The sequence below is a fragment of the Marmota monax genome, unplaced genomic scaffold (genome assembly GCF_021218885.2).
Source record: "Marmota monax isolate L192 unplaced genomic scaffold, Marmota_monax_Labrador192_F-V1.1 WCK01_AAM20220418_F8-fsc00004, whole genome shotgun sequence".
Lineage (NCBI taxonomy): Eukaryota > Metazoa > Chordata > Mammalia > Rodentia > Sciuridae > Marmota > Marmota monax.
Genome location: NW_026692881.1, coordinates 29,859,180 through 29,885,383, shown reverse-complemented (window position 1 = coordinate 29,885,383; position 26,204 = coordinate 29,859,180). Strand labels below are relative to the sequence as shown.

The 26,204-nt window shown below is 38.7% G+C and overlaps 1 protein-coding gene across 2 annotated transcripts in view; it reads right to left on the bottom strand.

Annotated features, from left to right (window-relative positions):
- Positions 1-26,204, bottom strand: part of Atrnl1 (attractin like 1) — a 725,103-nt gene that overhangs the window by 71,434 nt on the left and 627,465 nt on the right. The window lies entirely within an intron of this gene.

Below are 26,204 nucleotides of genomic sequence, written 5' to 3'. Positions count from 1 at the left end.
AAATCTCTTTAATGAGTATACTAGTAGAAATGTATAATGCTGAGATACACAAAGGAATAACTAATTTATTAATCAATTAAATTTTGTCACTAACTCCTGTCAATTCCCTTTTTGCAAAAACTTTCAAATTCATCAGATCCGCTCCTCTTCTACAACTATCAGGACACTTAGCTGCTTGGATTACTAACTGATCTTTATCTTCTGGTCTTAAAGTTATTTCACAACTGAGCTTATATACTGAAACAAAAGCAATTTTCTTAAAACGATGCATTTGAAGCTCAGAAACCCATAATGGTTTCCCAATTCCCATTAGGTCAAATCAAACTCATCTTGGGATGAGCGACTTCCTACCATCTTCTTCTGCCTTAGTGACGTCCCACTTCCAAAGACTCTGATTCCCTAGCCTTTCTTGCTCATGTATCTCTCTGCTTAGATTGTCCTTCTATTTCTATGCTGCCTGCCCAAGTTCTACCTAGCACCGGAAAACCTCAAGTTCTGCTGACTCCACATAACTTTTAGAAAGTGTTCTTTTTATCTTACCTACATTTTAATCTTTTGTAGTAATTAGAAGTTTTATTTATTTGTTGCCTCCCCAAGGAGATTATACTTTCTTTAACAGAGAAGTTATTATCTGAATTTTATTTTGTATTCCTAAAGTCTGCATATAATTAACATTAATTTCTTTCTCCAATAGTGGCTAGTACATGAGAAGTGGACTCAAGTGGACCTGAAACCAAGCCAGTACCACATGGTAATATGACTATCAAAAGGCGATATCATTACCTTCAGTTAGTCCTGCTGGGTGTCAGAATGGAAACTGCCATGGAGTGGCAAGGATTCAAGGAGTAAGAGTAACACTAGAAGGACTCGACTCCCAAAACACAAGGCTCCTCTAGCCAAGGACTCTGGTTTCTAAGGAAGCCACAGGGCAGATTCAAGATACCTGGGAGGGTGTCACAGATACTGGGAAAAGGCAACGGATCCTTTCTAGCTGGTTGTCAGAGAGAGAGAACAGCTACATCTGTCCCAAGTTGAGAGGCACGGAGATGCGTGCAGATCTGGGGATGGGAGAGAAGAAGGCAGGAGTGGTATATCATCCCAGGTACCAGTACGTTGTCTCACTTTGATTCTCTCAGAGAATCACCTCTAGCATTTCCTAATATGCCTTCAGAATCTTGACACTGGCCATCCTAGCAGTTATTTGCATCCAGGTGAACATCCCTAACTGATGAATGGAATTACTGAAAAACCTCCTTAGAGAATTCACAGTATCATTTCTCTTACCTGCACACCAAAATTAATAAAATCATTAAGTAAAATGTTGGGAAATACTGCATAGGTGTTTGGCAATTGGCCTTTGAATAAATGACTGAAAAATTGCCAATATATTTTCCTCTGACATTCTGATTAAAAATCAAAATGCTTTAACTAATAGAATATCAATAGAATAAATCACAGGCCAAAGCTTTGGAGCAACACAATGTCTTTTCCTTCTTGTCCAGAGGAGCCTCACTCCTCCCTTCCCTGACCAGAAGCTACCCTAAGGCAAGGACCTAATGAGCAATATGCACCTGTGTGGTAAAAGGTTAACCAAGCCTGAGCCAAATAAATTAATTGTTAATTACAGAATTTCATCCTCTAGCAAGTTAGGGAAGTGTTTTATGGATTGACTAAGGTCATGAAGAGACAAAGACCACAGCCCTTAAAACCATAAAAAGTCCAACCCCTCTTGCTGAAAGAAAGCTTGTGTAATTTTCAGTCCTACTGAAAGGCCATGAAATACTCCCAGGAGACTCTTCTATCCCATGTCTGCCACTTTTGGGTTCTGGGTCCTGGTTTTTGGTTGTTCTTGCCTTGGCAACAGCTTTCTTTCAATGTGGCATCACAGTAACTTACAAAAACAGTTTCTCTGCTAACAGCACAGAGAGCAGCTCTATGAGGGTCACAGGCAAGCAAACAGGTAGACAGATGAAGGAATGTTGCTCTGAAGCCAGCCACATCCAGCACATAAGTCTCAACTGCTTATGCTCATCTGTCGCATGGCTTGTCCCTCCCATTTCAGGGCACTTATCTTATGAGGAGGTAAACAAAGAAAGGACACGGTGAAACATGATCGGAAGGATCTTCTTAAATGGCCAATAAATAGTGTGCATGGCTAGAATTTAAGGAAGAGTGGCTCTGCTGCAAAGCTTGAATATTCCCAGAAAATCTAAGCTTCCCAGAATTCTGGCTTGATCTACGTAAACAATGCAAGGAAATGTTTTACTCTGGGTTCTTCATTATTTCTCTGACAAATGCTGGGAAAACTGGCAAAACGAAGCAGCTGCCTGATTTGCAGTTGTTCTTTCTCGGCGCTCCTGCAGTCAGGATATAACAACAACTCCAGGAAACTGCAAATATTCACTTTATTTCAATTAGTTCTCTCCACACAGTCCACTGCCTCTTCAGCCAGCTCAGAAAACATGACTTTTAGCATTGCTTAAGCTGCTTGACTTGTGAGATAAGCACTGAACTCCTACCTAGTCATTCCTAGCAAGATTGGACCCTTTGTGTCTTATCAGTTTACCCGCTGGTATTTATTTAACACCATTTGTGATGAGCTCTCACTTTTTTTTTTTTTGGTCCATTTGAATTTTGACTTGATATTAATTTATCTTTATCTTCAGATTAACACAATTCTACCTTTGTGACCTAGAGTCAAATTTCTCATTGAATAAGCTTGTCAAAATATAAACCTTGGAATTGAACAGTACCCACTTTCGAATAAGACTTTTAAGCTGGCACGGTCCCGAATAGGCTTTTGAACTTTTAACAAGAGAAAGCACTGACATCTCTCTGTCAACATTTTCCTGAACCACAAATTGCTCATGCATTAGAAATTCTCTAGAAATGACATAAAAAGGCTATGAAGCAAATGTATTCTTGTACTGCAGGTCTGCAACTCAGGGTAATTTCGAAATATACCATATAAGCTGAAAAGATGGCAGATGCAAGAATTGGATTTAACCATAGATGATAACCCAATTTTCTCCCTAGCTCTGTAACTCAATAAGTCTTTAATGGCTTCTTAGATAAACAGATGGATGTCATCAAAAGGCACAGGATGATAAATCTGATTGGTGTCTGAAGAATTTGCACTGCTTTATCCCCAAAACAAGTAAGGCAGGGGAAAACGGGAGAACCCACACTTAAGCCCCAGCATGGGAGTTTAAATTATTTGATTAGAAATGGTTGTATTTTCCCAGTGGCGTGATATTGAAAACAACCAGAATGGCAAGGTCCAGGAAGTGCAATATTTCTTTTTAATTAGAGTTCTTCTTCTGAAGATTTATACTGTTTAGTTTAGCTGTGTTTATTCTGATTTAGTCGACTCAGTTAATTTTCATGCAGATTTCTACATATTCAATTAAAGCCCTTTGGAAGATTATGACTTTCAATTGTCCATGATGGACCAGAGTTCATAGATTCTCAACTCCATGGCCCAATTTCTGCTGGTCAAGCAGTTCCTGACTTTTTTGAACAGCTCCCTTACTTGGATGCTATTCATTCAGCATACTTGTTCCTTAGGATCATTCAGTGGAATTATATTTCAAATGGTTCATTGTCAGAAGTTACATGTGTGTGTGTGTGTGTGTGTGTGTGTGTGTGTGTGTGTAAAGAATCTGACAAGCCTCTGCAGGGTTGGTGCTGTCGAATTCCAGACACACTCTGATAACCTCAACCATAGTGAGATTTGTCCAGGTGAATCCAAGAGAAAGGTACAGCTCACAAGAAGTTCTGAAAGAAAGCCTGCCTTTTGTTGTTGCTGACATTGTTATATCCAGGTTGTGAGAGCAGGGGAAAATTGTATCATTCAAAAATGTTAATTCAGGACATTCCTGACAGAATACAGGGATAGATTTTATTTTTTAATGCCTTATGATGAAGTACATCATTTGTCTTTGTGTGAATGAGAAAATCTCAGGTGGGATGCTAATGCAAATGGTCCTCACCTTCAGCATAAGATACTGCTTTCAAATATTTCTGAGAGATTCAAAAATACTAAATATAGTTGTCATTAAGAAAAATTTTCCAGGACAGAACTAAAATATTCTTGGGAATCTGATTGAGGAAAAATTTTTCTTTTATCTCCAAAGCTCAAGCAATTGTTTTAAAATATTTTTATTATCTGATATTAGTTCCTCTGTTGAAGTTATTTTTTAGCAACTTAATAATAATAGGAGGTCCTTCCATAGCATTTACTATGAACCCAAAATTATTCCTAGTACTTTATCTTATTATTTTTTTATATATGACAGTGGAATGCATTATAATTCATATAATACACATAGAGCCCAATTTTTCATATCTCTGGTTGTATACAAAGTATATTCACACCAATTCATGTCTTCATACACGTACTTTGGATAATGATGTCCATCTCATTCCACCATCATTTCTTACCCCATGCCCTTTCCTTTGCCCTCCCCACCCTCTGCTCTATCTAGAGTTTGTCTATTCCTCCCACGCTCCCCCTCCCTACCCCACTGTGAATCAGCCTCCTTATATCAGAGAAAACATTCGGCATTTGTTTTTTGGAGGAGATTGGTTAATTTCACTTAGCATATCTTCTCCAATATTCCTAGTACTTTAGATGTATTAACTCATTCTCTCCTCATGACAACTCCAAAGGAAAGGACTAGTATTATCCTCAATTTATAGATTATAAAATGAAAGCACAGATAGATCAAGTAACCTGCCTAAGATCACACAGTTATTAAATGGTAGAATTTAACTTCAGACAGTCTGGCTCCAGAGTTTTTGCTCTGAACCATTTTAATATTTTACTGCCTTTCATAAAAGCTTGACTGATGTATAAAGATATCCATGATATTGTCAGTAATCAAGTCAAGTTGAAATTGGTTAGGTCACACTGAACATGAAGGTAATAATCTCTGCTTTGGAATCTGGTTACTCAGTTATGCAGGCTGGGGAGCTCCTGGGAACAGTCCACCAGGATGTTGGGTCCTAGGAAACCATTGCTATTAGGATGCAGGTGTGTGTCAAATACTAAATAAAGTGCATGTTATAAAAGCACTAGATATATAGAGGAAAACTTTGCTGCCAGGTCTTTCACATGCTAAAGGGTGACCTTTAGATGGCTTCTGTGGTCTTCTTCCTCTGCAATGCCTCTGCCAGGCTTCTGGTGTGCTGGATATAGAGGCCTGTGAACCGTCCATTACGATCAGCCCCTTGATTGCAGAACCCGACTGTCTCTCCATGTCCCAGGGGCATTCTCATTAGGGAGGGATGTGGCCATAATTTACTAGAGGGGTTTTTATGGCATTTAGAATGTCTCAGTTCACTGAATAAATTGGTAAAGTTTTCCTAAAAAGCAATTTAGCAATATGTATTTTTAATAAATATGGTTTATATCTACCAGTTTTAGAACTAGTAATGTATCCTAAGGAAATAATCAGAGATGTGGACAAAAGTTTTCTATGTGGATCTTTACCACAGCATTATTTATAATATTAAAAAGGCCTGGGAACAACATAAATATCCAAGAAGAGGAAAATAATTAAGATGTTTATGATATATCCATAAAATGCAATATTATTCAGTCATTAAAATTATGTTTCTGAAGAATTTTTAATGACACTGAGAAATACTCATTATATAACATGCAATGAAAAAGCAGAATACAGAATTTCATTAAAAATGACGCCACTTATACAAGAAAGAAATCTAAAGTTTTCTAAAATCCTGAAATGAAACATGTCTATTTGGGGCTATCTCTAGATTGTAAGACTTTTGTTTCTCTTCCAATTTTTTTAAAATGAAAGTACATTAATTTTATAATCAGAAAGCCAACCAATAAAATATCACAAATACCCACAATTGGGAGGGAGAAGAACTGGCAGATATTTGTGTCTGTGGTTATGGTGGACAGTGGACAGAATTGGGCAGCAGAAGAGAAATGATGCCTTCCTTCCACAGAAACATCCCAATTCCCCTGTACCCTGCATGTACTTGTATGTATTCACGCATGTGCACACATCTATAAACACCTGGCTATCAACATCACCTAGCTCTTTCCACAAAACTTGGGTTCCTGGCAACTACAGACAGGAGCTGCCAGATCATCTCATTGAGTATTTTTATGCAAATTAACCCAGCTGAGACCTGAAATCCTTTAGGCTCTAACAGGACAGGACAGGACAGGACTGTTACACATGGCTTTACACATTTTTGTAATGCACTATAGGTTGTGATGCTCATTGTCTCTCCCTCTTTACTGAACACCAAGTTGCTACACATCTTCCAGTTTCCATGTGGTGAGATCAAATAAAATATATGCAAACATGAGTTCTTCTCCCTCCCAATTCATTTCCTTCCTCCCTCCATCCTTACACATCAAATACTTGTTTTGGAAAGAACATGAACTGAGGTAGGAAGTTTTGGCATTTGGGGAGTAAAAGAAGAAGGGCATCCTGCAGAGGGATCATCATGAACAAAGTCCTAGAGCTGGGGACACCAACTTTGTGTTATATTTCTGTGGTGTGAAGCCCAAGCAGATAGTACAGAAAGGTGGTTCGAGGCCAGATCATAGAGGCTTTAGGATGAACTCAAATATAAAAGGCACCAATTAAATAATAAATATTTGCCACTACATAGTTTCAAAAGAATATACCTGGACTTTGAAAGCAATTGAAGAAAAGTCAAACTTTTTCATATGGTCTGACACCAACTGGCCTAGGAGTTATTGGACTTAAGACTACCTGACAAGTTCTAGTGATAATCAGCCGTACAACTTGGGCAAACTGCACGCCCTCTTTAGGGCTTCTGGTTTTGTATGTATAAAATTCGAGACATGGAATATATGAACACACCCATTCACTCCTTCAGCTAAGTATTGATGTCCTGTGGTGGCAGGGACCCTGCTATACATAGATGACACTGTGATAAGGAAAGATTGCCTTTACCTCGGTGTTGCTCATGGTTCAGCCAGGAAGGCAGTAAAATAAATAACTGCTGTGCGATGACTGGATTAGGGGAGATCACCAAAGAGGCCCTGTTATGGGGGTCACTGGTGACCCCAGCAGGAAAGTTTGAATAGAGAAGTGGATGCTGAAGTCAAATGCTGGTGGTCTGGGAGCAAAGGTGATAATAGATACTAACATAAGGAGTTTGCTGGGAAGAAGATGAAAGAGAAAGGTAAGAACTAGGATGAGTTCCAAGTTCCAGAGTCCTCCCATGTCTAAATGCTATCTCTGCAAGAACACCATTTAACCTTGCAAGGTAGCAGCCTTGAGGGGGCAGCAGCCAATTCAATGTAAAAGCTCTAGTGCGTGTGGATGAAAATCAATCACAAAGTGGCCACATTCCAAACACTAAAAGGAAATTAAGATCTGGAAATTATTACTGTGAGAACCAGTATAGTCTCGGTCTGTGGAGATGTTAAAAATATGAGATGGAAGCAGCACAGGACGGGAGAGGGGGCCGAACAGGACGGCCTCTGTCTGATCCTGTTATGCTAATGATGCCCAGATTGCAAGAGGAAAGAGGACCAGTTTACTGGGAGAAAAGCATCCCAGGAACCCTAGCAGCCCTCAAGGCTGCTGCTTGCAGTAAGAAGTCTCTGTCCTTGTCGCCATCCAAAGGACCTCTTTCCACTACAAATGGTGGGGGAAAAAAAAATGGAAGTGCCCTCTGACAATCTGAGACAAAAGGGATGCTAATGCTTCAGCAGTTAGTTGCTTGATATTTCTAGAAGTGTTATCAAGATGACCTTAGAGCCAAGAAATGGTAACATGGAATTCTATTGTTTTAAGACCATGTAACTATCAAATTAAATTTGATGAACCAGCTAATGTTTTCAACTAAGATTTCTGGTAATTCTCCTATTACGAATTTAACACTGATCATTTTTTAAAGGACAAATATGGTTTTGCTTTTTTTTTTTAAAGAAAAAACAACTAGATAACAAATAGTGTTTTTTTTTTTTTTTTGGTCTTTTTTTTCTTTTACCCTGTAAAATATAGGGATTTCAGAAAGACAGTTGCATTAATCTTTGTGGTCAGAATTCAGGGTTATTAAGGTAAAGATTTGGATTTATTTTCTCATTAGCATTTTATCGATTGAACCAATTAGTCTGAGCAAGACTGAAATTCCCAGTATTTCCTAAAACTGACATCTGTGCCTTCTTAAGCTGCTGGCGACATACATGATGCAAATTTACCAATTACGAGACCCTGCGGCAGACGTGCACCAGAGGCCCTGAAGCCGTGGGTTTGACTCTGAAGCACTCTGGGACAAAGAGAAAATCATGTTTGATCTCTGAATCACTTTAAAATCCTGTGTAGCTTTTCTTCTGCAATTTTTTAAAAACATTATAAAATAGAGCAGATTAAATGTAAGCTTACCATATTTTGTGTAAGTACCTTGATTTCTTTTTTAGTTTTCAATGCTGTTTTTAATATTTGCTGGTCAGGAAAACATTAGAATACAGGGATTAAAGGCATAAACTAAAGGAAAGAAAAAAATAAACCAGGTTCACATCCTGGTACCTTCCATTATGAGGTCTATAAATATTGGTGAGTTTTTGAGCCTTAATTTTACTCATATTGAGATGGCAGTATCCACCTTACAGGGGTTATTACTGAGAAATTAAATGAGAAAATATAAGAAAGAACTTATTATAGTGATTGACTTAAAAACACTTGGTAAGTGCTCTTGTGGTGTTGTTTTGTTTGTTTTTTGGGGATTTGTTCTCTGTGTGGGTATCTCTGCTTATGTGGACACTTAAGACTACTTAAACATACTTTCTAAATTGACAAAGAGTCATAATAGAAATAACATTTGCATTAGAAGCCCCGCTCCTTATAATTGCTCAGTACACTGTGTTCATGTCAACATATTTTATGGATGTTTTTAATAGGGAAGAGCTTCTTAGTCTCATATCATGGTCTTGATATGCTTAATTATTTAAACATTTCCAAAAATTTTAACAAAAAAATATGGTAACAGATTGTAAGCACACTGTGATTCAGTAAATATATTTCATCTTGTTTAAAGCTTTTATGAACCTTGTTCCTAATGATGCATTAGAGATTCAACAGTGATTCATCTATAAAATATGATTTAAAGATGGAAAGCAGAATTAGAGAAAAAAATCCACAAACTATTTAAAATTCAATATTTTGAGAACAGAGCATTCTCATGAACAAAATAAAGGTGAATGTGTAGTTTTAAAATCAAGGGAGTAAACAGGAGAGCACAGAGGCATCCATGAGATCTGTTCCTTTTCAGGGTCTTGAATTTGTGAACAAGAAGGCTGTCAGATGAGGGGGCCTCAGATACTTCAAAAATAGTGCTGCCAGGGGGTCACACAGACCTGGCTCTAAAATCAGCTCTGCAGTTCTCTTGTTCTAAAGCCTTAAAATAAGAAATCGGGGCAAGTAGAGCAACCTCTCTGAAACTTCATTTCTTTAGCTTAAAATAGGGATACATTTTTGCTTTGGGAACAGAGCCATAGGAAATTGTTCACGTTCTAGAATACAATGGGACTAGGAAATAAATAGAGACCACATGCACACCAAATTCCAGGCTAAGTAAGCTTCTGAGGTTCACCCTGGAACCAAATAACCAAACAAAAATTATTTCAGTGATAAAATAATTGCAGCCTATAATCTTAGGTTAACCTTTGGAACATGACCTACTTGCAAATGAAGCCTGAGAAAATACTTTTTATTTTGAGGTCATTTTAGACAAAGAAAAGTTTTAAAAAGTTCTCATCTGTTCTTCACCCCGTTCCCCCTAGTGAAACATTTTAAATCATTGGAAAAAATGATCAGGAAATAAACACGGATGTAGTATTACTGAGTAAGCTACAGACTTTAACTGAATTTCACCAGTTTTCCCACTTATGTTTCATTTCTGGTCCTGAATTTAATTCAGGATCCCCCCCTACATGTATAACCATTACTCTCTAATCTGTGTTGGTGATTATGTCTTTGATTGTCTTTCCTTTCTTGGGCACTATTCAAGAGTTCTGGCCATATTGTTTTGTAGACTGTTCCTCAATCTGTATTATCCAATTGGGAGATTACACTGGTGTTATGAATTTATTGAGAGTACCACACAGGTGATTTCTGCACTTCTTACTGTAACATGAGAGAGGGGCCGGGATTTCTCTCTTTTTCTATTGGTCATCTTAACCTTGTTCATTTGAATGAGGTTACACCTGCTATGTTCATGCAAAAGTTTAGTTTTCCCCTCTCTAATCAATAAATGACTTCTGGGAAGATATTTTGAAACTATGAAAATATGTTTTTTTCTATCATATTTTGTCCTATTAATTTTATATTCCATTAATGGTTCTTGTCCTTAATAATTACTATTGTGGTTTTTGTCTAATGGTGACCTCTCCATTTCCTTCATTTTTTCTATACTCATTTGTTAGAATTCTATGGTAAGGAAGTGCTTCCCCTTCTCTTCCACTTCTTTATCTAGTTGGCTTTACCTCTGTTAGTATGGATTCATGGATATTTAATTTACTCTTTGAATTATAATCAAACACTAATTTATTTTGTTTAAGTTGTCACAGCTTTGGCCATCAGCTGGCTCCTTCAGTTCGGCTTCTGTGTCCTTTCAATATGTTCTCATATTGAGTGCTAAATTATTTTCTGGAACCATAAGATGTTCCAAGCTCAACTTGTATCTTCTCTTCTTAGCTCAGGATTAACCATTTACATTAAAGCCTTGGTTCCTTTTATTGGAGAATAGTTGTAAGAAAACAAGATATTGGGTGTTAAGTACATTCATTGCTATGGACATATCATTGCTTCTAGTCCCTCAGTGGACAGAGCTAAGAAACACAGATGTACACTACACCCATGGGCACATTTGTATTTCTATAAATAGCTGCCTATGGGTGAGTGCGTTCATACTGATCTCTTCAATTCCTATCTGACACCCCAGGATTAACTCTAGTCTTCTCACTTTTCTCACGTGCATTTTTTTTTCCCTGACAATGAGAAGCCACAGTGTATTTGCTTTGTTTAATCCTAGCTTAGACATAGTAGTGTCAGAACCACACCCAGGCCCCTGTGTGTAGAAGAAACAAATGTACCAGCACTAGTGTGCTCGGATATAGTTCTTTGTTGGTATTTTTACCTTTTGCCTTACATAATTCATAAGTAATTATATCCTGAAGTAACTTAGGTTATTCTTTTCTCCCTGTCCCTGTAACACACTTGTTTATTTATTTGTAGTATAATTAGTTTCAATTTTTAGTTTGTATTCCATGTTAGTTTCTGCCTCATCCTGATTATGTTTACAGATTTTCTGGATTTGTAAAACTTCATGTTTCTGATTTGCTAAGGGAACAGAGCCATAGGAAATTGACATACTCAGCAAATGTCACCCCTCTTTGCCCTCTGCTCCCTTTCACTGCCCCATCTTTATAACTCACATCCACTCCACTTTCTTCAGTGAACCAGCCTTCTAATTTCTGGTTTATCATTCTTTTATATCTTTTTTTTTGAATAAATGAAGAGATATCTTCAAATTTCATATATTCTCTATTTTGTACATCAAGGGCAACAGAAAATACTTTTAAGCACCTTACTTTTCTCACTTAGCAATATGTTCTTGGAAATGATTTCATCTTAGTTCCTAGAGATCTAGCTTCCTTCCTTCCTTCCTTTCTTGTTCTTGAATAGAGCCATTTATGAGTTTTGTGCTGTTATGATTTGAAAATGAAGTGTCCCCCAAAGGCTCATGGGAGACATGAGCTTGGTATCAAATGCTTGGTCCTCAATGCAGTAATGTCCAGAGGTGGGGTTGTGGGAAAGTGCTGGGATCATGAATACTCTGACCTCACCAGTGACTTCCCTGATGGATTCCCAATTTGATGGTATTATCTGAAGGTGGTAGAGACCATAGAAGGCAAACCCAGGTGGAGGAAGCAGGTCACCAGGAGCATGCCTGGAAGTGCATCTAATCCCTGTCCCTAACCCCTACCCTGCTTTCCGACTACCATGGGATGAGCATTTTTGCTCAGCCATCCCTTCTGCCACAATGTACTGCTTCACCACAGGCCTGAGACAATGAAGCCAGCTGACCGTAGACTGAAACCTTGGGAAACTGTGAGCCAAAATAAATCTTTCCCTATTTAAGTTGTTTTTCTTGGTTATTTTGTCACAGTAATGGAAAGCTAACACAAGTACTTACAAAAAATATTGAGATAACCACTGCATATGTATTTTCATATTGCTGGAGCAATATTACTACAATTCTGAGAAGTAGGATTGCTGGGACAAAGGAATACCTGTGTACTTTTGTTAGGTATTTCCAAATCCCCCTCTAGCAAGGCTATACCAGCGTGCATTCTCACCAGTGGTATGCTGTCATACTTTTTAATTTTCAACAACATGATAGGTGAGAAGTAGTATCTGAGTAGTGTTTTAATTTGCATTCCTGAGTAATATTTTTAATGCAGATGGAAAAAGAAGGTTGAAGGGAGTCTTGGATAGATAGGCAAGAATTGCATAAAGAGGTAAAATAGAACTTAGGAGAATCCCAAAAAGATTTCAAGTTACTTAAGAAGCCTAGCAAAAGAGATTTCAAAGCACTGGAGAAAGTAAAAAGCAATAATAATACAAGAACTAAAATGGTCTACTAGAGGTGAAAAGGCAAACAGGGAAAACTCTGTATTGCATTAGGTATAAGATAGGCTTAAGAAGATTGACTCGTTTTTACATACAAGAGAAAAGGCTAATAATAAACAATGCTTAAAACAGACTTTTAAAATATTTGTAAAATCTGCCTCAAAGAGCAACTGTGATCTAATAAAAATCCTAGGAAAGGATATAGAAGCTATATAGTCAAGCCAAAATAAGAAGAACCTGTAAATGGATGGTCCAGGCACGAGAAGCAGTCTGGTGACGCACCCGTAAGTCACCAAACAAAGAGTAGGAATTCTGAGCCTGCTTTAAGCCCTGAGAAGGAAGAAGAATCAATGAACCATTCATTTTCCAGAAAGGGAAAAGGGAGTTTTATAAACAATCAAAAAATGATCTTATGAATAATAAAAACAATCAAAGTGATTTTTTTTTACACATGGAAAAAAGACTCAAAGAAATCCATTTAACATAGAAGAAAAACAGCTATACAAAATGACTAACTAGTCTTTTGACAAACAGGATGGGCTAAAATGACAAACCCAGCAAATAGTGAGGAATCTTTAACCTCAGTAAAGTTTTTAGCCCTAATTTCATAAACCGAATTTGAAGTGAGAGACTTAAGGAGGTTTTTCATTTGTTTTTCAAACTGAGAGGCACCTATAATTAATTTATATCAAGGCACATAGACCAATTACATGATCAAGTGCAGCAGACAGTATGAACTCACAGCTAGCTCAAGAGGTGGACTCTGGGAAGTTAGTGTCAACAGGTGCAGGTGAGCACAAGAGGAGGAAAAAGATTGACATGCGCACTGACTTCTGTGTGCCTTAGGTGCCATTTACCCCTGGGGATATAATAATCAGGGGAAATTCCCACCCCTAGAGTGCCTAGGTAGGATGGAGAGAGTATAATGAACATTTTATAGAATATGAAAAATCAAAAGTAGTTGACAGAGAATGGATGGAGAAGGGAATAAGTTTCACAGAGGAAGAGAAGCTTAAATTAGAAATTCTCTTGGAGGAAAAGAAGAGGAGTGTGTGCAGGGGGCCATTGGGAGGCCAGTCCAGGCAGACAGACTGGTCCATGCAAAGGTATAGAGGAGTGGTACTTTTGGAGCAAGGGGGGTTGCATTTTTTTTCCAAATTTTAGTTGTATATGGACACAATATCTTCATTTTGTTTATTTAGTTTTCTGTGGAGCTGAGGATCAAACCCAGTGCCTCATGTGCAAGGCAAGCAGTCTGCACTGAGCCCCAGCCCCAGCCCCAGCCCAGGACTGCATTTTTAAAGTCTCTCTGGAATCCAGCTCTTTGAGGCATTTGACTTCTCCTAAAATCTTTGTATTTGCAAATAACATCAAAAGGGTCAGGGAAAGCCAATGGCATTTTGGATAGGATAGGATAAATTTCAAAAGTGACCCTGGAATATCAGAGAAATCAACTGCTTCTCTTTTCTTGAGCAAGAAAAACAGTGAGGCATATATACAAAATGCAAAATAGCAGAAAAGCCCAGGAAGGGACAGAGAAGTCCTACTGAACTGCCAATGGGAAGATGGAACCAATGGAAGTTGGTTTTAAAGCAGAGGTTAGGCACTGAGAAACAGGGCCCTTGGACTGCCTCTGCCACACAGGAGAAGGCAAACTCGGAGGAAGTCTTTTCAAGGTGAGCCACAGTTTCCTCATATGTCAAACAAAGGTACAGAACTACCTCTAGAGTCCCTTCATACCCCATGTTCCTCGAGTCAGTGACATTTAGGAAGGTTGAAGGGCTCTGAGAGTCAGAGAGGAGAAGCTGGAAGTTGGGCCCTTCAAGGCACAGATGGAAGAAGACTGGAGTCTTGCATGGGACCTGAACCAAAGGCTGGGAGGTGATTTCAAAATTGCCTTGTACACGTGATAAATTATTTAGGGAGCATAATCAGCTGTTCTCTGTTTCTGGAGAGATGAGAACAAGAAGAAAGAGAACAAAAGAGAATAGGATCAAATTGCATGAAGACTGTTAAATAACAGGATGATTTAGCCCCAGAAGTCACAAGCACGCCTTTTGGGGAAGTCTTTAGAAACAGTCTGTCTGTCCAGGATGATTCTGGACAGGGTCACCAGCTGTGGCTACAGGCCATCAGAGGAGCCAGATGTCATTTCATTGCCCTTCCTAGCTCTCTGTTTCTGCTGTTGTATAATGTTATGCATAAATAGAGTAATACCAAATTACCCCATTTATACATTTTATGTATCTATTAATATGGACAACAGCTTCCTTTCCATTTTACCAGTAAAGTTTTGAATACAAATGCAACTTGGCCTCTCCCCATTACAGCTCTGCTTTCAGAGCTAATTGCCTTGCAGAACACTTAAGGAGTCATTTTTCATTATGATGGTGAGCAAGGGGAAGGCAGATGGCACAGTCATGTTATTGATTTGATGATCCTTGCCTGGCTTGTTGGATAAATGGAACTGAATGTATGGTCACTACATCCAGACTTTTAGGGGCTTCAAGGTTCAATTCAAATTATATCAGACAGCAGGTCCAGGGGACAAGAATCCATTTATTTCCCAGGGCTTCTAAATGATGATCCCTGGGACCATGTAGGAATCCTCAAACCACTTCTCTGGAGTCCTGTGGACCAATTTAAGTCCCAGCTCTCAAGGAAGAAGCTAAGGAAGTCTCTCTTGAGTTTTGCCGGTGTTTTTCAGGCATGACTGCTCTGGACATGCTGTCCATCAATTAAGGAAGTTTGCTTAATTTGCATGAGCTATGCTCATTTGCAGATTATAAGCTGGACAAATGGAGATGAATTACTCATTTTTCTGAGGGCCATTAACTTTTTCCCTAAAAGCCCTTTGAGAATGATCACTATGGCCTTAAGGTGTTGATGCAATTATAGCCAACGTTCACCATTTGTAGAATGACGTTTCTATTGCTGGTGCTTGCTCCTCCCCTGGGACTTTCATTAAGAATAAGGGATAAAAATACCTTTGGTAAATGCTATTGGCACCATGGTACTATATGTGACAGGATCTGAGATTCAACCCAGAACTTTTATCAAACTTGAACACACTCCCTCTAGATATTCTGTGGAACCTCTGGCTTAATGACATGGTCCTCAGAAAAATGTTTATGTGGAAAGAAGAAACCCCTTATTTTATTAGCATTTCAACACTTTGCTGGTAAGAAGAATTATTTTCTAAGATTACTTAAATTTCTTTTATTATCTAGAAAGTTTCTGTCAGCCTTTCTGGGCTCTGTGTGGAAAATATTGTGCAGTACTGCCTTGTAAGAGGTGAATTATTGTTATTTTCTTTTTCTAGCTAGATTTTGCAGCATGGTACAATAAATGTGAGGGAGGGATAAAGCCCTTTCATGCATGAGGGATTCAAAGATTTTGGTTCTAGTCCCTGCTCACCTACAAACACATTGATCACAGATATATCTCTCCCCATCTTTAGCTCTCCAGGTTGGTTTTCTTTTCAAAATATGAAGTAGGAAGCTGGGGTTTTGGCTCATTGGTAGAGCATTTGCCTCGAATGTGTGAGGCACTAGGTTCAATTCTCAGCACCACATAAAAATAAATAAATAAAATAAAATAAAGGTATTATGTCCATCTATAACTAAAAAAACTGTAAAAATATGAAGTAGAAATAAATGACTTTTAAAACCATTTCCAGAGCTCTAAAAATGCTAACATTCTTTGACACTTAGAATTACCCATCCATCCTTAAAATGCAGAAAGCAGCCTCTATGGACTGAATGTTGGTGTCTCTCCTCACCTTCCACCAAATTCACGTGTTGGAACCCTAATCCCTAATGCAACAGTATTTGAAGATGGGGGGGGGGGGCTTTGAGCAGGAGTATATAGGTTTAGATAAAATCATGAGGATAGATCTTCATGATGGGATTAGTTCCTTTATAAGAAGAGACCAGAGCCCTTCTGTCTATCATGTGAGCATACAGAAAGAAGGTGACCATCTGCAAACAGGAAGAGGACTTTCAACATATACTGTTATGCCAGGTACCTTGATCTTGGACTTCCTAGCCTCTGGAACTCTGAGAAATACATCTTTGTTAGTTAAAGATTTATTTACCCATACACTAGTATTTTAATGTGCAGATCAACTCACTGAGACAGCAGCTTTCTCTTTAATTCATGACCAATTAAAAGTATAAATTACAATATAAATAATAGGCAGTTTCATACAGACCATGGTGTTGGCTATTACAAGAAATACCAGGGGTGGAAATAATTTATCCTTTATCTTTTATCTACCCATGAAATTCTTATTTTGTGTTTTTTGCTTCATAGTGTGCTTACTGTAAACAAATCTTAATTTTCTCCTTTAGCTTTGTAAGTTGAGCTTTACTTGTTTCCTGTTTTCCTCTTTGACCACAATAATTTATTAACCAGTCAATTTTTATTTACCAGTCATTTCTAGAAGTACTAGAAAGAGTGACAGGCAGGATAGAAGGAAAGGAAAAGTAAAATGTGTTGGCTGTGTCTCAGGGCTGTTGGTCTCATTTTTCATGTCTCAATCTTTGACTTCTCATGTGAGTTTGTTTCTAATTGCTTATCTTAAAAACAGTTGAGTTAACTTTTTGGGCTAACTCATTTCTGCAGCATGTTGAATTGATTGTGTTTTCTAGTCTTTGAGTTTCTTGTCCTTATTTTTTTCTTTGCTTCCATTATACATTGTTCAATTTCTCTTGTGGTAGGGACTTTCTCCAAACAAAGGAAAGATAACATGGCACCATTAGTATCAATGTGCACATACCACAACTCTGTTGTAACATTGTTGCAACTCTATACTATAGAAATAGAATGCCCAATCAGAATGTGTATTACTATATGGGAGACAAAGAGCTGGCAAGTATGGAGGAACTAATAAGAGGTATATAACCCAATGCCTTCTGCTTTCAGTGCTCAGCCTTTGGATGTGAATCTGTTGGGCCAGTGCTGGCACTAATAAATGCTGCTTCCTGCTGAATGCCTTCGTGCCCTGATTCTCTGTGAGAATGCCACAACACTTCAATTAGTCATCACACAAAGATAAAATTTAAAATCTCAAATGGGAGGACTATAACCATATCATGTCACAGTGACACTAGTCAATAAGAGAAAAAGTATGTGCTATGCTCAAAAGTAAGAGGATAATTTCTCCCCTCCAGCTAAACAAATAAAGAAAACTGAAAAGCTTTAGGAGAGTACTTTGGGGTGAGTTTTTCTGGTCTTAAATTCTTAATCCCTAATTATTTACTATGTGGCTACAGGTAAGTTTCCTAAGCCCCAGGACTAAGCAATTAATGTTTTTGATCTATTAGCTATATTTTGTGAGATTATCTGTCCTGGATGTATCTAATATGTGAACCTTTATTCCATGAGATTCAAAATCATTTATTTTTCTATTCATAAAAGGTGGAACTCAGATGTGCTTTTTCAAGTTTAAATCTAATGGTTTTTAAGATATGTAGCTTGAATTCAATATGTATCATAAAAACAAAATCTATTTTACCAAGATTATGGGCTTGAGGTGAAATACACTACATTTGTGCATATATATCTTTTCTGTGTCTTTTTGGAGGAAGAAGGTCTATAATTTATTTTGTTCATCAATTAAATATTTACCAAGCAACTACTAAGTATCAGGAACTTGTTGGCGAGTAGGGATTCAAGGATAAAATAAGACATAGCCACTGGACTCAGAGAGCTTACTATCTGGGGAGAAAGTGAAGAAACTTACACAGTGACTTTGATAGATGTCAAAAAGCAGTAAAGAAGGGAACCAGCAAATCCTATGTGATTTCTCAGTGAGCAAGGACACACTTGTATGAGGGGACTGAAATGGCTTTGTGGAAGAGGGAGTGACATATAAAATGGGCTTTGAAAACAGGGCACTGAAAGGAAGAAGGCATTTCAAGTACACTGGACAACAGTAAGTGTGAGAACACGTATGTACACAGGATCATAGGAAGGAAAATAGGTATGGTCTTGTAGCAGTGATCCCAAAGACATTCTACTAAGTCATCTTCCTCACTTTGTAGATGAGGAATCTGAGAGTTTGAGAGGCTAAAATAATTGCCCGAGGGCCTCAGCTGGCCAGTGCTGCTGTACAGGTAGGCGTAGTGAGGATTCTGTGGTGCTGTCTAGAAGGCGGGCTGTAGGAGGTCAAGGATGGGCTCATGCCCCAGAATAAATAAATGCCTTGACTTGGTTCAACAGGCCATGAGAAGTCCTCCAAGGTTCCCAAGGAAAGGAGTGATGGGACTGGAGTTGTGCTTTCCTTTGGCAGCTTGAACAAAGCCACGGAGGGAGGAAAAATGGAAAAAAAGATGTGCTTTCTATGGTGCGGGGGTCAGGTCTACAGAGCTCTGCCCTGCTTACAAGGAAAAGGGGAGAGAGAAGAAGGAGGACTGACTCCAAGGTGGCAGCCTGAGGCACTCTGAAGTGGACTTCACAGAAACAGTCAAGTCCGGAGAGGAGCTGGTCTGGGGAAGGGGGGAGGTGACGGGAGAGGAGGAAGGGAGGGTGACTTCACATCCAAAGAGTAGGAAAGCCAGGTAAGGTGCTGCTGCTCAGCAGAGGTGAGGGGTGTTGGTGACGCCCCACAGGGTCAGGAGCTAGCAAGAGCAGTACCCCTGGGGGTGCAGAGGGCCTGCCAGCCCCTGAGGAGGGCCCTGAGGACACCTCCTGTGTGTAACTGGGCAGGAGAAGTGGCCCTACAGAGGGGAGGCACTCTGAGGTCAGGGCCTCTCAGCACATTCCCCTAGGTCAGTGCCTGAGATCCATGGGGACACCAAACACCACAGGAGGAGGTTTCCGGAAGTTGGGGCCTATTCACCAAACACCACAGAGACAGGGTGACGAGAGAGGACTCAGGAAAGGGCTTTTTTGTTTATCACTCTCACTAGAAGAGAAAACTATTTGACTTTCCTTTTTTTTTCTTTTTTTGTCCTAGCACCTACCACAAACTTGTCATTATGGGTTTATTTGCATGATTGTGTTGTGTCTGTATTCACACGGGCTATAACTTCCCCAAGGGTGGAAGCACCATTGTGTTCATTATTTTATATCAAGGGCTGGCGCAGAGCAGATGCTTTCAAATATTTCTTGAACGAATAAAGGTAATAAATAAGAATCCACATGACCACATTTTGGATAGAAGAAAAAGTTGTTCTTACTATTGATTTCAGGGTCTTTTGAATATTAGATATTTTTTGAAGCAGAGTAATATTTATCAATAATAATCTCAGACATTTATTCCCATCACTGTTGTCTTGGGGGCCTTTTGCCTAATTTTATAGTTTATTTTGCCACTTTTTTCTTTCTCCTTTGTTAAGACACATGTACTGGCTATAAGAAATATTTGGATTTGAGGGTAAGAACATAACATGCCAGAATTTTTATAATGAATTTTTGATACAACTCAGTAGTTCTATTTCTTATTCAGCTCCCTCTAACAAAGGAAGTGCTAAGATTAGATCAACAGATGTGTCTCTACAAGTGTGAAGATATTTATAGAGGCAGAGTTATGAAGGAAAAGGAGTCCAGAGGGACAGAAACTCCAGAGGCTTCTGGAAAATGGAGAGTTGCTTTTAAAAACTGGCTTCAGAGGAAAGAATACTCCACTGAAAACCCGCAGGCCTGGAGTCTGTCTCTGAGATCATGGAGAACATTCTACCTCTCACTGGCATTTTGAGATTCCTTTCACTCCCTTCTAAAATAGGGGCATTGTTATAATTTGGACCTGGAATGTCCCCCAAAGGTTCAGTTGTTGAACTCTCAGACCCTAATGAAGCAGTGTTCAGAGGCGGGGCTTTTGGGAAACCACTGGATCAAGAGGGCTCTGATCTCATCAGTGGATGAATTACAATGGAGTCATCATTTGATGGCAGTATTGAAAGGGGGTGGAGACTGTAGGAGGTAGGACCTACTTGGGGGAAGTAGGTCACTAGGGTGTGCTTGAAAGAGTATATATTGTACCCAGCCCCTTCCTCTCTTCTTTCTCTATTTCCTGGATGCCACCAGGTGAGAAGCTTTGCTCTGCCACTCCCCTCTGCCATGATAGTTGGCCTCACTGCAGGCCTAGAAAGGGAGCCAGCCTCTGAAACCATCTTTTCTTCTCTAAGTTGATTTTCTCAGGTACTCCGTCACAGAAATGGAAAGCTAATATTAGCACTATGAACTATTTACATCTTTCAAACATATATTTTATTCCTTATAAGAATATTGAGAAATAGACTTTATTAACAGATCATTTAGATTTTTTAAATTTAAGGAGTGATGCTCATTAATTTTTGTCACTGACAAGCAAGGCATAGGAAAATAAGGTTTCTCAACTAGTCTTGAGTAGTTGGAAAGACAAGTAAAAATACAACTTAAAAGTGAATTACTTGGGGCTGAGGCTGAGCTCAGGGGTAGAGCGCTTGCCTTGCACATATGGGGCACTGGGTTCAATCCTCAGCACCACATAAAATAAATAAATAAATAAATAAATAAATAAATATTTTGTGTTCATCTACAACTATATATATTTATTTATTTATAAAAGTGAATTACTTGCTCTTCCTTTCCCAATATGTCTTAACATATTTGGTAGTGAAACTATACCAAGGGGCTAGAGTGAAATACATCTAGGAGTCCAACCCAATCCCATCATCTTATACATGAGAAAACAGGGCTCAGATACTAAGCAACTTGCCCTGTTCACACAGCTATCCAGTGGCAGAGCTGGGTCTCTGTCTCCAGGATTGTGACTTTAAGTCTGTAGTTAAAACTTACAAGTTTAAATTCTTTTCCTCTGACTGCCTGCCCCTGTTGCTATTACATACAATCATAGTTTCATTAGCAGATGTGCCACAGCTTGCACATATTTTACCTAATTGCTGCAGTTAAATTGCCAGGAAAGATAAATTTGTCCTCTTTGCCCCCTTAAGCCCAGTGCTCAGTAGAGATCTTATTGGGCTTTCCTCTTTAACTGGGTTTAAAGCTTCTTCAGGAATAAGGGCTACCCAGAATATCCCTGTCTTCATCCAGAGAAGCACTATATCATTCAGGCTGAGGATTCAATGGCCCTGGGTTTGAATTCTGCTTCACTCAGTCAGTGGCTATAGTGGCGATTATAGTGGCCTTGGGCAAGTCATTTAATCCCTGTGGGAATTCAGTTTTTTCATCAGTAAAAGCGGCTTCTCAGAGTCATTAAGAGGGTTAAACCAATGAATATACATAGAAAGCTTCTAATACTAGAATTACTAGTTCTCTTCCTCCACCTCTTTCCATTTGGGTAAGACAAAGTTCTTTTTGTCATTGTTATAAATAAGAAAAGCATTCATGACACAGTTGGGTAGGTATACTATTGTTTTAAACATTATACAGTGTTTCCAGATTATTCTAAAAAAACTGATCATCCTGCTAAAACTTCTAAGCCTAAAGTAGAAAATTTCAAGACCCTAGGCTTTCCAGCAGTATTCTCTTTGGTAATGTCAGAGTCAATCATACATGGGACAGAATCATGGCAAATTTGACATTTAGTTGAAGCACATAGCTTCTTTGCAACCATGGACATTTGGGACCCTGGGATTTTTAATCCAAGTGAGAGAAGTTAGTCTGTTTCTCATTAGAAAGGATCCATAAATTGTGAAATCCATAATCTTCCATCACAAAGTGACAGTGGTCATTATCATTTTCAATTTATGCTTTTGAAGAGCTTTATTTGCTTTAACCACATTTCATCGTAATATGACTCTAAAATTCGTGGGGACAGTGCTGTCCAGGGTGACTGGAGATACGCGTGGTTGTCCGTGTCATGCACCAGAGTTACTTACTGTGTCCTGTTTTCATGGGAATGCCAGTTTTGTAATGACTTTGAGGTCAGAGGAGAAAGTGGCTGCACAATGAACATGTGCCAACAACAAAGATCTGCATGAGCTCACGAGAGTCTGGCATGCTCTGTGGGGCTTGCTCACAGCAGAGCAGAAGGAAGCCGCAGGGCTACTGGTGGGGGGAGCAGGGAACTTGATGAGTCCAGCTCTTGGAATGCCACAAAACCTGTTTAAAATCTTCTGCTTTACTATTCTCAGCCACCTAGAGGGAGAATTGCTCACAAGCACTTAAATTCATTATATTAAAAAAATTAAAAAGATTAATGCTTGGGTAATCTAAGGGATGAATCTGTAGAGTTTTTCTTTTGATCTCTGATCAGTTGAAAGCCGTGGGGAAGGTGGTTCACACGTGTCAGACAGACACTAACAGGGCCATGTCTAATTGTTGCTTGTTAAACATTACTGAAACAGTTATTAGGAGAAAGAGAATGAACTCCAAAGACAATGCCATTTTAAATTTGAAATAAACCACGAGGTACTACTGAAAAGAGATGGCCAGACTAGCACCTGCATGTTTCTAAGTCACTCATTTTTTGGTGCTAACAATGTTGATTTTAATTGTCAATTTGACTGGGATCAGGGAATACATAGAAACCTGGTAAAGCAATGTTTTTGAGTGGGTCTGTGAGGCTGTTGTTGAGAGATAAGAGTGTGACTCTGAGTGAACAGGATGGGAAGATCCACCCACAACGATCCAATTGTGTGGGGACTCCAAGAGAACAGACAGGAAAGGTAAATCTCTGCCTGAGTATATCCTGGAGATGGGACACATTCCCCTTCCCTCCATTTGGATAGCAGAACTCCAGCTTTCCATCTTTTGGATTCTTAATACCAGTCTTAACACCAGTGGTTCCCAAGTTCTCATCCTTTGGCCTCAGACTGATAGTTAGACCATTGGCTTCCCCAACTCTGAGGCCTTTTGACTTGGACTCAGCCATAACCAGCACCACAGGATTCTGCAGTTTTCAGACACCTGTTGCAGGACTTCATCACACACATGATCCCCTCTCAGGTACCTACGTGTAAGGTCTATTGGTTGGGCCTTTCTGGAGCACCCAGACTAATCCAATCTCCATGCTCACAGGTGCTTCTGCTTCCCATATCCCCAAATTCTCTCCTAAATGTTTTTATTCATGGCAATGAATAATGCATATGACACTAACATTTAGGGAGGAACATTTCAAAGAAGTATAAGATTTTAAAAAATACTGTAAGAAGACTTTTAACCTAAAATAAACACTAATTCAATCATTGAATAGCTACATGAATATCTGAAGACATAAATAGCCCAAATGCCAAGAGAAAACTCCTGGGCTCTGTCTTTCACATAGTGGGGGTAAGGGCAGGTATTTTTGTCCATGAAGACTCTCCTGTAACTCCTCCTCAATGTCCCCAACCTCCTACCTAGCATCAGTCCTGAGAGAGGCTCTCTAGAATACAGGGATCTTAGGAGAGGAACCTAAGAAACAATGAATAAATTATATTCCAATTGTTCATTTCATTTAAGTTAACCGAGACTCAAAGATGGAAGTTCTTTTTGAAAGTCACATTTTCCAGGCTTCCGATCACACCACTACCACCACCACCATCTTCATCAACAAGAGCATTATGAACATCCTTTCTGGCATAAGGATAGCAGGAAAACATGTGTGGACTTTTTGTTACCAAAAAAAAAAAAATACAATAAATCAAATTTTAGCAATGAAATAGTTAATGGCAACCTTTCCCTCCCAAGCTCCCAATAATCATTGGAATGTATCTCTGCTCAAATATTGGGTGACTGTAGGTTAAGTTTTAGTTTGGTATATACACACACCAAACATTTTGATAAAGAGTGGAGAAAATTATCCATTTGGTTTTTATATTGATGTCACTATTTGCCTCGTTCAGGGAAAACAGATGATAACATTAGAAAATTTCTTTCTATACATGCTGGCTTCTTTTTGCAATGAAGTCAAAAGAGTTTTTGTTTTGTTGTTTCCTGACATTTTATTATTAAAAATTCAATGATATAGAAAAATTGAGGGAATTTTATAATCAACACCAGTATATTCCCATCACCTAGATTCTATCATTAACAGTTTTCTTGTTTTATATCTGTCCATCTACTCATCTATCATATTTTTACTACATTTCAAAACAGATTCAGACAAGAGATAATACTGTATTTTAAAGGAATAGAATCAAAGAAGAGTCTTACTTCTAAAAGTATGGCTAGAAAAATTATTTGATTTTCTAAAAGACAAGAAACCAGCTCATCCTGAATTATGCACACAGTACTTATCATTCATTCTTCTGCCTCTGGAAGATGCATGTTAGCTGTTTCAGTGTTTTGTCTCCCTTTATCAACCTTGTAGACATTTTCAGTACTCATCCAAGTACTTGGCTTTCTGAAGACCTGAGCTGTTGACTGTAGAGCAGTAAGTTCTTTGCCATAGATCACCAGGAAGGATTACTTGGAAGGCAGGCAGTAAGCATTTTTTGTTCTTCACTATACCCTCTAGTATACCCCCGCCACCAGTCTTTGAATGTAGAAATACAGTGCTTTCTATGCATCATTCCTCTCATTTATGAAGAGAATTTTATATCACCTATTTATAGCCTTATCAAGGAGACCAAACGTGAAAAATAGGAGAATGTTTGCAAAGAGTATAGTTCTACACCATTTAGGATGGCACCAAGATGGCATTAAGAATCATAAAGCATCTGTAAAAAAATAGCAGAAATGATGGTCCACACTGCTACTTGGCTCTTTAAAATCAGCCAAAAAGGATTTCAAAGGTTAAAGGGACAGAGTATTGGCAGTTGTCTTCACTCTCCCCATCAGTAAGTCATCTTGTCAAGGATCTAGAAGAACCTTGGGGTATATCACAGAGACTTGTTTTCATTAGTAAAGTGTTTGTTTTGGAAATCATCCCACCTTTAAAACAATACTTCCATTAGCTGGGCACAGGACCTATAATTATCCATCTTATCTGACCAGGGCCAAACTCTTCTACTACTGCATGCCATTTACTTTGGTGCTGCTGGAAGGAGAAGAGCAAGACATTCACTCAATGTACAAGAAAGTGCAGAGAATGTCCATTTATTTGCATAAACATCTAAAAATGAACTTTGGCTAAAAATTCCTTCAACAAGATATCATTAGGTATAATGAATGATAGAAACCTTCTGTTCCCATGTACGGGAAACATTCTGCTACTTGAATAGCTAAAGCTTACAAGTATAAAGTAGTATATTTTTCCCTTTTAGTGTGTGGATGAACACAAATCAAGAAAAGTGAGGAGTGAGGTCAAAGCTAACTGGGGCAGCAAGAAAAGATAAAATAATTGGGGAGGCAAGTTCATCATCAATTACTGCTGCTGAGAACCTGCCAGATCTGAGGGGAATTGAATAGAAATATTTGAAATCCCCCTTGCCCTTCAAAAACATCCATTCCCCTAAGAGTTGGGTAGAGAAAACAGTAAGGAGAGAAAAAATAGTAGAAATTATAAATAGATGGAAGAGGATGTATAAGAAGAAAAGTAAGTGTGGCATGTGATCTGACTGTGAGTTATACTTACAAAATGGACAATGTCACAGGAATGAATAAACATCCATGAGGATACATATAATTACGTCTGAGACCAGACCGTGCTCTTCAGGTAGCAAAGGAGAATCTGAACAA